Source organism: Schistocerca nitens, chromosome 3 (genome assembly GCF_023898315.1).
Source record: "Schistocerca nitens isolate TAMUIC-IGC-003100 chromosome 3, iqSchNite1.1, whole genome shotgun sequence".
In the NCBI taxonomy this organism is placed as follows: Eukaryota; Metazoa; Arthropoda; class Insecta; order Orthoptera; family Acrididae; genus Schistocerca; species Schistocerca nitens.
Window position 1 is genome coordinate 139,478,232 of NC_064616.1, and position 16,073 is coordinate 139,494,304.

Here is a 16,073-nt window from a genome sequence, read left to right on the forward strand (position 1 = left end):
GAACCTTGCAGAACTAGCACTCCTGAAAGAAAGGATATTTCGGAGACATGGCTTAGCCACAGCCTGGGGGATGTTTCCAGAATGAGATTTTCACTCTGCAGCGTAGTGTGCGCTGATATGAAACGTCCTGGCAGATTAAAACTGTGTTCCCGACCGAGACTCGAAATCGGGACCTTTGCCTTTCGCGGGCAAGTGCTCTACCATCTGAGCTACCGAAGCACGACTCACGCCCGGTACTCACAGCTTTACTTCTGCCAGTACCTCGTCTCCTACCTTCCAAACTTTACAGAAGCTCTCCTGCGAACCTTGCAGAACTAGCACTCCTGAAAGAAAGGATATTGCGGAGACATGGCTTAGCCACAGCCTGGGGGATGTTTCCAGAATGAGATTTTCACTCTGCTGCGGAGTGTGCGCTGATATGAAACTTCCTGGCAGATTAAAACTGTGTGCCCGACCGAGACTCGAACTCGGGACCTTTGCTTTTCGCGGGCAAGTGCTCTACCAACTTTTTTTTTAAAGCAGGAATCATACCCCTTTTTTAGTTATGTTTTTTTTATTTTTTAAATTTATTTATTTTTTATTTTTATTATTTTTTTTTTAATTCTGCCCTCCTTCCTCCCTTACAGCCCGTCCTTCCGCTCGCCATTTGTGCCTTCTTCGGCTAGCTTCTGTGCTATGTTTGTTCCATAAGAGATAGTTGACCAAACGAAGTAAATGTGTACAAGTTAACAAAATCCCTTCTTTTGGAGTTGTGGAAAGAAAATAGGTCCGCTACATTCTTCCATCATTGTGCGGGAGCGATTTTTATAGGAGAGCCAGGCGTACTTCAGCCCGCTGGCGTCTCAGGTTTGCGTCAGCAACCTATTATTGCTGCTACACGAGGGCAAAGGGTAAACGAAATAGCCACCTTGTTGGCGCAAAAGGAATGAGAAACTTAATAGAGAATTTCATTAAAAAAAAAGTAATCCTGAGATTGTACAAAATATCGTTTAATCGTTCTTCAGCTCTGTCGGTAGGACAAAGTTCGGTTCAAGAAATTTGCGTAATTTTCTTTGTATTTCTTTTGTCGTTCGAGCTTTTGAAGTTCTGTCATCAGGTACATCCAATAGTCTGCTGCACTCTTCGTCATAGCCGTTGAGATGTAATGGACTGTCAGTCCTTTGAGCCAGTTGGCTGACCTTCTTTTAGTGTTAGGATATGGCACGTCATCTGGCAGAAGGACGTGTGTCGGTGTAATGGTGTTAGGTGACGTGCGGAGCACATGTGGTAGTTTTTGCCTGAAGAGATTCCACACGTCTTTCACATCGTCACAGACGAAACGATGTTCTTCGGTGTCGACGACATTGCAGCTGGGACAGTTTGGTGTGTGTGCCAGACGTATCGCGTGCAGTTTAGAGTTGGGGGGATTTTTCTATTGACTGCGTGGTACCACGTCGATCGCACATTGGATGGTAGATTGGGGTCAGATATGTTTTCCCATATGTTTTTCCAGTTATAATGTCGAAACTTGTTTTCTATCCGATTGCGTAATTTTCCTCCCAGCAAGGTGTTGTAAACCTCCTTAACCTGATATATGTCCTTCTCCGGTATTCTATGGCTAGCTGTATTCCACAAGAAAGTGTTTATAGTGGTACAGCTCGTGGGAGATGTGATGCACATCGATTGGTGGATCTCTGCTGACTGGGGTGATTTCACGTAAGAGATGAGCCACTAAGGTCCGCGGTGATCGTTGCCACTGTTTATAAGTTTTGCTAACGTATAGCGCTTGCGCTTTAAGGTAGATGTCTGTTAGATGTAGCCCTCCATTGCGTGTCGATAGCGTCAAGGTATCATAGGAAACCTTAAATATCTGACCTCTGCTGACAAAATAACCAAGCGCTGCTTGCATTTGGTGTGCTATGGTTCGTGGCAGAGGAAGCACTTGAGCAACATAGTTTACTTTGGAGGTTATATAGGTATTGGCTAGTTGCACTTTTTGTATTGCATTTAAATTACGCAAGCTGTGTTGTTTTATGCTTGCTCGTAATGTGGCAAGTAATTTTCTGTAATTGAGAGCGGCTGTGCGGCGGGTATTATTCGTATATTCTATTCCAAGGCATTTTAGTTTTTCCACAGTGTTGATACGTCCAGCGGCTCTGATCTCTAGGCCCCTACCAAGATTCATAATACCAGATTTATTGCGGTTGAGTTTAGCTCCTGACGCCAGTTCGTAGGTCGCCACAACTTCAAGTACTGTTGCCACCTCGCTTTCGTCAGTCACAAGTACCCCTACATCGTCCGCGTAGGCTTGACATATGATCTTCTGTCCGTGTATATGTAGTCCACGGAGTTGCCGAGTCAGGGATACTAAGAGAGGTTCAAGCGCAATCGCGAAAAGCGTCATGGACATGGGGCAACCTTGTCTTACCGAACTGTGAATATTGATCGGGTGACTGAGTTGTCCGTTGACACTGATTCTTGACGTGCTATTCGTCAGTATGTTTTTCACGGAGGCTATAATTTTCTGTGGGAAGTGCATGGATGTCATACACCGGAACAGGTACGAATGATTAACTTTATCAAAAGCTTTTTCAAAGTCAAGCGACATCAGGGCACAGCGAATGTTGCAGGCTTCCGATATCGCTATAATGTCTCTGTAGTCGCATAAGGTCTGAAATATCGTTCTATCCTTTCCCACACTTGTCTGGTAAGCTCCTGTCACTGTACGAATAACTGAATTAAACCTTTGCATCATGATACGGGCGAAGATTTTATAATCACTATTGAGAAGTGTTATGGGTCGAAGATTCTCCACGGTTTTGCCTCTTGGTGTTTTGGGGACTAAGACCACTGTACCTTCACAGAATTCCTTCGGAAGGTCAGTGTCGGCATTTAGTATTTCATTGCAGACGAGTGTCAATTTAGCAATTATCTTTTCGCGAAAAGTTTGATAAAATTCAGCGGGTAGCCCATCTGGTCCAAGTGATTTATTCTTTGGACTCCTCGAGATGACATCTTCGACGTCTTCATCCGTTATTCTTGCTGCGAGCACATCAGCTTCTTCTGGAGTGAGTCGCTCTGTCGTCCTAGCAGTGAGAGCTTGCTGCGCTGTTTCATCTGTCTGTGTATTGGCCAGCAACTCACTAAAGTGTCGATGGATCTCGTCTCGTATTGCAGCTTGATCTGTCAAGAGTCTCCCGTCTGAAGTTTTGAGTTCCGTCAGAATTTTCCGTTTTTGTCTTTTGTTCTCTTGGAGGATGTGGTACATCGATGTTGTTTCTTCTCGTGTACCGTTCTGCAAACGCGTTCGTATTTTACAGCCTTCGAGATGGTGTCTCTGCAGGGTGAGCAATTTTGCTTTTATTCTGTTGATTTGCCCATAGTTTGTTATGATTGTAGCATCCCGAACGCACAAGTCTCTCAGACAGCTGAAGTAAAAGTCTAATGTCCGCTTCCGCCAGGCGACTTTTTCACGGGAGTAAGTTTATATTGTCTTTATTATTGCGGGCTTCGCGCAGTTTAGCCACCAATTCAGCGCCATACCGTACAAGTGGAACTTCCTTTCACATTCTGCCCAAGTGGTGTGGAAGGCGGCGTGACATCCAGGATCCGAAAGATGAGCAACGTTTAGCTTCCACTGACTTCTCGCCCTGTAAGTTCCTCGTTTCTCTAAATTTATCGTACATATGTACGCGATATGATCAGAGAAAATAGTGGGCCATAGCTCGGACTGTAAAACGTGTCGCCTTAAATTGGACGTTGCGTAAATCCTGTCGATACGACTGGCAGAATGGCTGGTGATATAGGTGAAACCGAGCTGATCACCATGTTTTAGTTCCCAAGTATCTAACAGATGGAATTCTCTGACGATGTTCTCCAGCTCCAGAGATTTGTTAAAATTTGGCGTCTGATCTTTGGGACTCAGCACGCAATTAAAGTCACCCGCAAATATTATTTGTTCAAATCGCACCGCGAAAAGAGGGGCGATGTCCTCCTTGAAAAATTCGGCCCTGCGGCGCTTGTTTCCGGTTCCTGACGGGGCATAGATGTTGATAAGCCTGGTGTTGTTTATCGTGACAGCGAGACCTCTACTGTTCGGCAGTTTCGTCACGTCTGTAAGTGGGATCCCCTCTTTAGTCATAATCGCTGTGCCGAGGCTATTGTCATTGCCAGGATTGATGACGGCGTTGTAGCCAGTGATGTCGTCCAAACCGTTACTTCTTGCAGCATTAAGATGTCAACATCAGCGGCGTACAGAAAATCTTGCAGATTTCTCAGATTGAGGGTGCTGCTAATTTTATTTATATTCAAGGTCGCAATTCTGTACGCCTGCAAGGACGTCATGTCGACTATACCGCGTCAGGTGGCATACTATTTGCCAGGTGAAGTGGATGTGTGCTCTACTTAGAAGAAATCGGCATCATCATCTTCTGCACGAGCGTCTTTGATGGTGTTTTGTTGCCGGGTGGACACATCTTGTCGACGGTAGGATGCCGTCCGTCCTGAACGTTGTGGTATGTCAGCCATCTCTGCATCATGGTTTTGCTCCTCCATGTCATCCGCCCAATCTCGCGTGCACGTAACTTCCCGCGTGTCCGTTTTTGGTACAGGTGGAGGGTCCTTCCGACTAGCTGTACCGCCTGGAATGTGGATTCCACGGTCGTGTTCAGTGTCCTCGTTTCGGGTCTTCGTTTTTGTTGTTCGATCTTCCGGAGGAGCTGCTTGTGTCGTCTCCGCCAATTCTTGGCCTATCTGTTTCGCCTTTTCACGCAAGATTGGCGCGATTTCTGCTGCTCCCTGACGGGCTATTCGACGTTTCTTCCGTTTCTTTGGTGAAACAGTTGTAGGCTGCTGGTCATTATCCTCCATTGTTGCAACTGTGTCCTCTTTGTGGTGCCCGACTTCTTCGAGTGGTTTGCACATGCCTTCTGCTGCCGTCTTAGCCTGGTCTTGTTCTGCACACCTACAGTTTCCTCGTCTGGACCTGTAGCTTCTGTGCTGCTAGTATCCATGGCTACGGTACCATCGGGAACGTCGGCATAAGCAACAACCGCCCTGTCGAAACACATATCTGGGGCGACGTCACTGCGAATTGCGGCGGCGTACGTCACGGGTAGTGTGGCCATCTGACTAGGCGGGTCTCGCTCCCCAGTCGGCAGTTGCGTCACACGCCGTTGAACACACTGCGCGCGGACGTGTTGGGTAGAACCACAACCCGAGCAGATTCTCGGCTGGCCACCGTAAATGACGATCGCTCGATATCCACCAGTCCAGAGATACGATGGGATATGTTTCAGCATGTCAATCTTAACTTGCCTGACTCCATTTAATACTGGATACTTGTGCAAGCTAGACCATTTTTCGGCGACATTGCTGATAATGGCGCCATATTCTCTCAGTTTGTTGTTAATCACCTCGGGCGTTATTTCAAAGGGGAGCTCAAAGATTCGAACCGTTCTTATTCCCATTCCTGCACGCGAAACCGTGACCTGCCCTGTGTGTCCGTCTGAATGTTTGAATTTTGCCACCCCACCACATGTTTCTACAATTTGGTCGCACTTGTCAGAACTCGATAACTTAAGGAACACAGTCGGACTGACAATCGACAGGTGAATTCCAATCAATTCATCCACTTTGATCTGAAAAGTTTCTTCGATAAATGCCTCAACTTCGTAAGATTTCGGTCGGGCGTAGTTCGGATCGAAAATCAACTTCAAAGTATCGCGTCGCGTTGTCTGTTCCATTATGTCATTCTAGAATGTGATCGTGGACTACGACAAACGCAGAAAGCGCGCACTCACCACACAGCGCCGGCCGCTCGCAGCGACGAAGTAAACACCGCAACAGCCGCTCCGCACGTCCGCACAACACGGCCGCCGGCGGCGGAATGTCCAACTGAGCTACCGAAGCACGACTCACGCCCGCTACTCACAGCTTTACTTCTGCCAATACCTCGTCTCCTACCTTCCAAACTTTACAGAAGCTCTCCTGTGAACCTTGCAGAACTAGCACTCCTGAAAGAAAGGATATTGCGGAGACATGGCTTAGTCACAGCCTGGGGGATGTTTCCAGAATGAGATTTTCACTCTGCAGCGGAGTGTGCGCTGATATGAAACTTCCTGGCAGATTAAAACTGTGTGCCCGACCGAGACTCGAACTCGGGACCTTTGCCTTTCGCGGGCAAGTGCTCTACCAACCGAGCTACCGAAGCACGACTCACGCCCGGTACTCACAGCTTTACTTCTGCCAGTACCTCGTCTCCTACCTTCCAAACTTTACAGAAGCTCTCCTGCGAACCTTGCAGAACTAGCACTCCTGAAAGAAAGGATGAGATTCTGTAAAGTTTGGAAGGTAGGAGACGAGGTACTGGCAGAAGTAAAGCTGTGAGTACCGGGCGTGAGTCGTGCTCCGGTAGCTCAGTTGGTAGAGCACTTGCCCGCAAACGGCAAAGGTCCCGAGTTCGAGTCTGGGTCGGGCACACAGTTTTAATCTGCCAGGAAGTTTCATATCAGCGCACACTCCGCTGCAGAGTGAAAATATCATTTTGGAAACTGATAGATGGATTGCTGAGAAATTTCGGTGGAGGAACAGGAAACGATATGTCAAACAGTTTGTCAGGAACTATGTGCAATGGGCTGATCTCGGCCAGTGACTGATTCCTTTATAAAGGTTACTGGAAGCGTCTCGAAACAGATGCATATTGGCCGTGATAGGGCATTTCTCACAATATATCATTATGACTGCAATCCCTGGCCGACAAGTGAGTAACGCTGTCCAAGCAATGGTGAACAATTGCTGGCTCACATTTGGCGTTCTGGATACTATAAGCACAGACCAGGGCACTAATTTTGTGTCAGATCTGATGAAGCAGTTATGTCATATATTTCATCTTACTTTGTTCTTTCCAAAGTATCTTAAAATTTCACTTGACTGTTGAAAAGGATCTTTTTGATAACATGGGCAGACAATGAAAAAATGTTTTTAATGAAAGTGATTTATTCTTGTGGTTTTTAGAATAGTGAATTAGTAACAACTAATCTATTAATTGCAAACAATTAATATTCACTGTTTAAAAATGCCTTTTAGTGACAATCTTAATAATACATATTTTCATTGTTTTTTTGTTACATTTGTGATGAGTCTGTGATTAGGAAACACACACTGGAACATGAAGCCCAATTCACACTAGAACGTCATCTCATGTCAACCTCAGAGTGCATTTACACTGCACGTCACACCTTGTTGATTCAATTAAACCAGTACCAACCTGTGAGCAGAAGTTTATGAGTTAGCATCTGTGATACAAAAGAGCAGAATATCAGACAATGATAAAGTTTGTTAATAGCCCAAGCAAATTTCATAACTGATATTCATGACCAATTTTGTACGATAAGTTGCTGAGATCGACATTTATTTGCAAGCGAAAATATATACATACAACCACAGCACATAATATTTATAGGGGTATATATAGAGCCTGTTTACCTTATCCATTACTTATTTTTCCACGTAGCGTCATATACAGCTCTACCTTTCTCCTTCCAAAAAGACGCCGTTTTCTGTTACTAAGAGATTATGTGATGAAAACTGATTCATCAGTTTATGTTCTTATTTATACACAGTGTATGCGTTAACTCTATTCTGTTACTGCAAAACCCAAATCATTTTTCATATTCTGGCCTCACTTACAGCTGTGGCGTAGGGGAAATAGGCTAACTTCTAATGTTTGCTGACTACAATACAGTTCCTCTCACCAACATTACCATCAGAGCTTTGTTCCCGAGAAACCTTGACATGACACAACATTGATGGCCTATGTGAATGCCTCCATTTGTAATGCATTATGGAATGCTTTGAACTGACATGACGTGACAGCAATGTCAATTGCCCTTTAGGGATTTCAAGAAGAACATCTACTTCTCCTATTTTTGTAATAAACTTGTGTCAGAATATAGGCAAAAAGCGAAAACCAAGCATGTTGAATTGCTATTCCAATGATATTAGCAGTGTTTCTAATATCTCTGAGAAAAGTTTCCTCATTATCAGACGCGAAATTAACCAGTGTCACCTAAGAACAAAGTGGTGTTGAATTAACAGTTGTTGGCGTTCGAAAACGGATGGTCAACCCCAACTTTAAATCGAAAGTACTTTGCGTGAGAGACTTAACAATATTGTGAAAGCCGGCCGGTGTGGCCGAGCTGTTCTAGGCGCTTCAGTCCGGAACAACGCGACCGCTACCGTCGCTGGTTAGAATCCTGCCTCGGGCATGGATGTGTGTGATGTCCTTAGGTTAGTTAGGTTTAAGTATTTCTAAGTTCTAGGGGACTGGTGACCTCAGATGTTAAGTCCCATAGTGCTCAGAGCCATTTGAGCCAATATTATGAAAAGGATAGTTGCTACTCACCACATAGTGGAGATGCTGAGTCGCAAATAGGGACAACCAAAAATGTCTGCCTTCGCCGAAAACAGGTAACATACTGTTTGGCCACGATAACTTGACGATTGTGCTAGCGCTGCAGCCAGGCGACAAGCGCGAGTTTTGGTGTTCTTGTAAAGATAAGTCATTTTAGATTATAATAACGTTTAGTTTAGTACTGGTTACGTGGTAAATAGGCGTATTAGTGTGCTTTTTAAGCTTACCATTAAAGGTTTCACTTTTCTTTGCGTAATATAGCAGAAAGGGCGAAAAGATCGTACAGTTGGGCTATAGTCGTATTTTCTGTTTACGTCTTGCCGCAGTAAATCTATAGAATTTCGCTTAATTGTTCTTTGCTCTCTCTAGCAATTTAACTGTAGTTTTAGTAGTTATCTCATAAACTGTACACTGTTGTTTTTGTTTAGGCCAAATTTATGAAATCATATTTTTGTGTTAATCTGTAATTAAACTGACTTATTCTTAATAAACTATTACGTTTACCATGAGTGAAAAGTGCTTGACTTGCCGTATAATTGTTAGTTCAGGGCTTTGGCGAGTTTTTTCCATGTGTGTGACTATAGTGGCGTGGGAGTAGGGGAAGTAAATGAGACTCATTAGTGGTTTTGTAGGATATGTAGTAGAGATAGGAAGATACTAAAACAGGAGTTAGAAAAGGCCAGGGGAGATCTTGACAGGTTAAGGAGGGAGAAGGGTAAAGAGAGGTGTGAAGTGGCAACAGGCAACAGGAGGAACAGGCCTAGAGCTTTGACAGCTTCATGGTGAATGTGGAAAATAGATTTGACCTGTTGCTTCAGTTAGAAGCTGGTGAGCCTGAAGCAACTGCAGATGTACACAGGGCACAACAAACTTTCAGCAGCAAGTTGAAAAATAGGAATGCAGGGAAATCAGTAAAGAGAAAGAAAGTGTTGTTGTTAGGTAGTTCCCATGGAAGAGGTGTTGGCCAACTTTTGCAGGATGAACTAGGATCAGAATACCAGGTCACCAATTTTTTTAAACCTAGTGCTGGTCTGAAACAGGTGACAGAGGATTTAGGATCACTTTGCAAAGATTTCACTATAGAAGACACTGTGGTTATAGTGGGTGGGCCAGGTATTGACAGAGATCCTGGGTAAAGCATAGAGTGTGACCTGGCAAAGATTGCATCAGCATCAAATCATACTGGTGTTAAGTTTGTATCTGTTCTTGGGAGCCATGACCAATCTCATTTGAACTCTTCTGTCAGGAGAGCTAATTTGGAGTTGGAATGTCTGCTTATGTGTGGTGCAGGGTCACACATTGGTGTGGTTACAGTTGATTCTCTCAATAGCTGGGATTATACTAGACATGGCCTTCAAAATGGTTCAAATGGCTCTGAGCACTATGGGACTCAACTGCTGTGGTCATCAGTCCCCTAGAACTTAGAACTACTTAAACCTAACTAACCTAAGGACATCACACACATCCATGCCCGAGGCAGGATTCGAACCTGCGACCGTAGCAGCAGCATGGCTCTGGACTGAAGCACCTAGAACCGCACGAGACATGGCCTTCATCTCAACTGGAACGGGAAGGGTAAACTGGCTGGAGAAATAGCAGGAAAGTTAAAGGGGGGAGGCACTGTCATGACTGATAAAATACCAGTGGTTATAGGGTTCAGAAAAAACCCTGTTTTAGGGTAGGGAGAACAGAAAGAAACCAAGTTTTAAGATAGGATTGAAACAAACCTTCAGTTTGAGAAAGAAACCAAAAAAACATAATTCTAGCTTGTTACATCAGCATAAACAGCTGTTGGTTAAGAATTTTCAACAATCAGCAGAAATTTCAAATCTACCCAATTTTAACTCACTCAACATGAAATGTCAGCTGTTTTTATTACATCAAAATACTCGAGGACTGAAAAATAAAATTAGTGACTTAATTATCTTCATAGGTGAACTGGAGTCCTCAAATCCAGCTGACATAATCTGCCTCTCTGAACATCACGTGACCACTGGTACAGAACTTTTAAGTGTTACAGGATTTAGGTTAGCATCTCACTTTTGTAGAGCAGAAATGGAGAAAGGAAGAGTTGCCACATTCATCAGGAACTGTCATAAATTTAAGAACATAGACATTCATAAATTTTGCCTAGAAGCATGTGCAACAGAAGTATAATTTCATAAAAACTCCATAAGTGTATATTGAGCACCTGCAGGTAATTTCAATCTGTTCATAAACCACCTTGAAGCTGTACTGGCCAATTTAACAACCAAAAACAAAGAAATAGTGGTTGTTTGTGACTTAAATGTAGATTTCCTTAAAGACTCTCCCAATAAGAATTTATTTGAGTTAGTAACACTATCATTCAACTTAATTCCCACTGTAAAGTTCCCAACAAGGGTAGCCAATTGCTGACAAACAGCCATTGATAATATCTTTGTAGAAAAGTCCAATGAACAAAATTATATTACAAAACTCAGACCATGACAGGCAGTTCCTTCTGTTGAATGTTAACACTGAACAGGATATAAAATCTGTTAAATCTGAACTCAAAGGGATAATCAATAAGCCAAAAATTGGTTATTTTAGGACACTCCTCAGAGACATTCACTGGACTGATGTTTATGCGCTCATGGCATAAATGAAAAATATAACACTTTTGCTAATAAAGTGCTTATCTTATTTGAATACTGTTTTCCCCCAAACCTAACCGAGGTTAGAACAATGTCTGCTTAGAAGCCATGGATTTTTCAAGGAATAGAGGTGTCTTGTAAAACAAAAAGTAAACTGTATCTGTCAATCTGAAACAGTTCTGATGTTGATGCAATAGCACATTACAAGAAATACTGAAAATGTTAAAGACTGTAATATGGACATCAAAGTAAATATATTACAAGGAAAAGATAGTCATATCAGATAATAAAATAAAGACAGTGTGGGATATAGTGAAGGAGGAGACTGGTAGAACCAGACATGAAGAGGGGCAAATAGCATTAAGAGTAAATGATACATTGGTGGCTGAAGTGTATAGCATTGCAGAACTTCTTAGCAAACATTTTAAAACTATTACTGAAAAGATGACATTGTCAGATTCTGTAGATGCTGCCATGGGATACCTCAGACCAGACATTTCAAGTAACGTCCATATTATGAATTTGACCCTCATAACCCCAGCATAAATAATGTCCATCATAAAATCAAAAACATCTAGTGGATATGAAGTAATATCAACAAAATTAATTACAGAATGTGATTCTGAGTTAAGTAACATATTAAGCTATCTGTGTAACCAGTCATTTATCAGTGGAATATTTCCTGAATGGTTGAAATATGCTGAAGTTAAGCCACTGTTTAAGAAGGGAGAGAAAGAAATAGCGTCAAATTTCGGCTAATTTCACTTTTGCCAGCATTCTCAAAAATTTTAGAAAAGGTAATGTACAATTGGCCTTATAACCATCTTATCACAAATAACATACTGTCAAAGTCGCAGTTCGGATTTCTAAAGGGTTCTGGGATTGAGAAGACTATCTACACTTACAGTGAAAATGCACTTAATTCATTAGACAAACAATTGTAGGCAACTGGTATATTTTGTGATATGTCAAAGGCATTTGGCTGAGTAAATCACAATATCCTTTTAAGTAAATTAGAATATTATGGTGTAACAGGAAATGCTGCAAAATGCTTCAAATCTTGTATCTCTGGCAGGAAACAAAAGGTGTTATTAGGAAAGAGACATGTATTAAGCCATCAGGCAACATCCAACTGGGAACTAATTACATGTGGGGTCCCACAAGGTTCCATCTTAGGGCCCTTACTTTTTCTTGTATATATCAATGATCTTTCAACACTAACGTTACCAGATGTCAAGTTTGTTTTTGTTTGCCAATGATACAAACATTGGAAAAAATAGAAAATCAAGTGTAGTCTTAGAAAGATTATCTAATAAAATATTTGAGGACATTAATCACTGGTTCCTTACCAATTCTTTGTCACTAAACTACATGCAGTTCAGAACATGTAAGGGGTGTCCTACGAGTATATGCCTAAGATTTGATGACAAGCAGGTAGAAGACGTGGACAGTGTTAAATTATTGGGATTACAGCTTGATAATAAGTTCAACTGGGGGAAGCATATCACAGGATTCCTGAAGCATCTAAACAAATCTCTATTTGCTTATTGAATTCTGTCAGATATAGGGGATAAGAAAATTGCTTACTTTTACTCCATAATATCATATGGGATTCGTTTTTGGGGTAATTCAGCAAGCCAAATTAAACTTTTCCAGGCACAATACTGTGCAATAAGAGTGTGGTGTGAACTCAAGAACATCCTGCAGAGGCCTGTTTAGGAAACTAGGGATACTAACTTCTGCTTCCCAATATATTAATTCCTTAATGAAATTTGTCATTAAAAATGTATCACTTTTTCAAACCAGCATCTCAGTTCATATAATCAGTACTAGAAATAAGAATAATCTTCACAAGGATTTAAAGTCACTCTTGTACAAATTGGTGTGCATTATTCAGGAACACACATTTTCAATAAGTTACCAGCATCCATAAAGCTTAACAACCAATGAAATTCAGTTTAAGAGAAGCCTAAAGGATTTATTGTTGGCCAACTCCTTCTACTCCGTTGATGAATTTCTCGGTAGAACCAACTGATATATATATATATATATATATATATAGTGTACAATCTAACTTGTTCACCATTTCAGTGAAGTAATGTGTTCATTGTATATAAGTATTGCAGCAGTTCTATTATATGTTTATTACCTTATAAGTACAAAACTTTTTTTAAAATTTGAAATTCAGTGCATTAATGCGATCTTAGTAAATGAGTGTTGTAAAATGATTCTTTCAGATAGTATTTGTTAAAAAAAATGATGAACGTTCCACTTGGGACCCATGAAAGGTACAATAGCTTATTTGTTTTGTTGTAGATATCTGTCATATTGTTTTTCTGACATGTTCTACATCCTGGAGGATCTCATCACTATGGATCAGTTGGAATGAAAGTAAATATAATCTAGTATTGCCAAAAGCAAAGAAAATTCGCACCACTTGAAATATATTCATTTGTCTCAAAGCACTGCCAACATTAAGCTGCCCCTAGACGTGAAGTATTACGCGATGCTTGTCTTTACTAGCAAGTAACTTCTGTAAGCAGTTGTTGAGGTGTTTGCATTAGAACAAAATCTTACTGAAGTTTACTTGTTCAAGTCACTGAGCCAAGTTTATTTAAGGAACAGTACTTGTTACAGAAGTGCAGTTATTCTTAAAAATCAAAGCAGTCTTCACTGTTGTTGCATTATTACCAATGAATATAAATTGTGACAAAACATAAAAATAAAAAAAAAATAGGAAGAAATATTAGAGGATTACATATAGATAATACCAAGAAACACTATTCAGTCAACTAAAATCAGAGCATTTCACTTAGATTATAAACTATGAGAATGCCATATGTAAATTTCGAACATCTCTTGTCTATTGTATAATCCAATATTCGATAACAGGAAACAAAAATGCGGCATGGTATCTCATCAAGAGTCTGTCTTTTAATTACTCTTCGATTTTTGCAAACAGTATTTATTACTTTTATCATAAATGTAATGCATTCATGCTTACAGCAACATAAAAAATTCAGCTTGCATTTGAAGACGTATATAATTCCGTTCTGCTTTCCCTTCTGGTGAAAAAATGAATTGGTAAACTCATTTTGCACTTCCTTGACTGGTGGTGCCAATTATATTTTTTAAAGGGTTCCAATGATACATTTGTTTCGGCCCATCTGTCTTTGTTCCATTCTCATTTTCGACACTGACATTTTCGCATCGGTACTGAACACACACAACTATTGTACGCTTTCACAAAATGCCAAATTCGACAAGTACTTACGGCAAGATGAAAGAAACCAGAACGAACTTTCATCTTACAGCGGCGTGTGCGCTGATTTGAAACTTCCTAACATATAAAACTATGTGCCAGACCGGGAGTCGAATTTGGGAACATGGTCTGGTACACAGTTTTAGAGTGTCAGGAAGTTTAATGCAAGAAACTGTTTTCACTAACTTGCGAATTTCTTGAAATTGACGAAACAACCAGATGTCGATGGGGGAAGGGGGGAGGGTTGTTTGCAGATATGGTGGTTCCTATATTCCACTTAATTCTGTGATCTTATGGATAATGCGCCATATCACAGCAGGATGCTCGACAGAATGCTTAACAAATATGATTTGAGGATTACGATGTCAGAGAGTGGTTGCGAGACAGGCAAATACTGCAACGACTCAATGAGGAAGACTGAACTGTCTGAAAAAGAAAACAAACCAGCCGTGAAAGTGTACGTTGTGGATAAGGTCGGTGAAAGCAGAGACCATAAAATAGTCCGTTTACCGCCATACAACTGCGATCTATGACAGACAGAAATGGCATGGGCTAAAATAAACCATAATTGCAGGGAGAACAATGTCACTGACGTCATGTCGACGGAAAGATTGCAGAATCTTGTTAGTGCTGCCTTCTTTCAGTTACTGCACAGGAGAGGCAAAGTTACTGCAGGTAAGTGCAGCAACTGGAGCAAGAGTATGAGACACCAGGTGGAGTAATGGAAATGGTCATCGATTAAGTTATTATCAATATCACGCCCTCAAACTGACGATAAATCAACACAAAAGACAGTGATCTTTAGTGAACATCATTTTGACAGTTCTTACAGGCACAGTTAATAACACTTCGTAAATATTACTGCTGTGCTGTGTGTAGTAAATGAATGTGCAAACAAATTCGAAAAATCAGTCTTTGAATTTCGACTCATAGCGTCGTAAGTTGTATAATCATCTACTTTCATTTTTCATTGTTTACTATAGATAAATAATATGTAAGTTGTACATAAGACTCTCGAGCGTGGATATGTCAACAAATTAGGTGATTTCTGACCCGACGGAAGTGTCACTTAAGCAGGCAATATTTCCGCGAGGACCGCCTCCGATTTCGTGTTAAGCACAAAATGCGGGCAGTGGTTCAAGCACTGATGCATGCAGTCGACTCTGCCTTCCCTTAACCGCTCCTCACCCCTCGCGAACCAAAATATGGGTGCACGGCTGTTCCCGACAGCCACCACGCCAATCGTCGACTTATCGTAGACAAATAGTACACACACACATATTCCATTCTGGATGTTCCATTCTTTGAGTGAGAGACATGCATTTGTATTGTTAAGTGAGGTTGACTTAATTAAGTTCGTAGATAGTTAAAAGGACCCACGTCATCTTTATGTTGTAGTCAATAGGCTGTTTGATGAGCCTCAAGATTCACTTATTACCGAAAACTTCAAGGCATCAAAGTCATAAAAAGATTATATCAGTATCAGAGACGCTGAAAATCCAATGTTTCGGGAAACTATCGTTTCGGGAAACTATCACTGCACTTCATCAAGACGTACAGCAGGCACTTCGTTGGAGAAAAAGCTGCATTAGATGCATTCAGAAAAAGAGAAAATGAAAATAAGCCAATGGACATATAATTTATATTTAGTAAATAGTTATTTTCGAGTTTATATTTCATAAAACCTTTGCTCAGATCGAAACTTACTTTTCATTGTCATAAACATATGCATGTTTTGTTAATTTTCTAGTTTATAACAAAGACAAATTGTCACAATACTGTACGCGATAGAATAAAATGACGT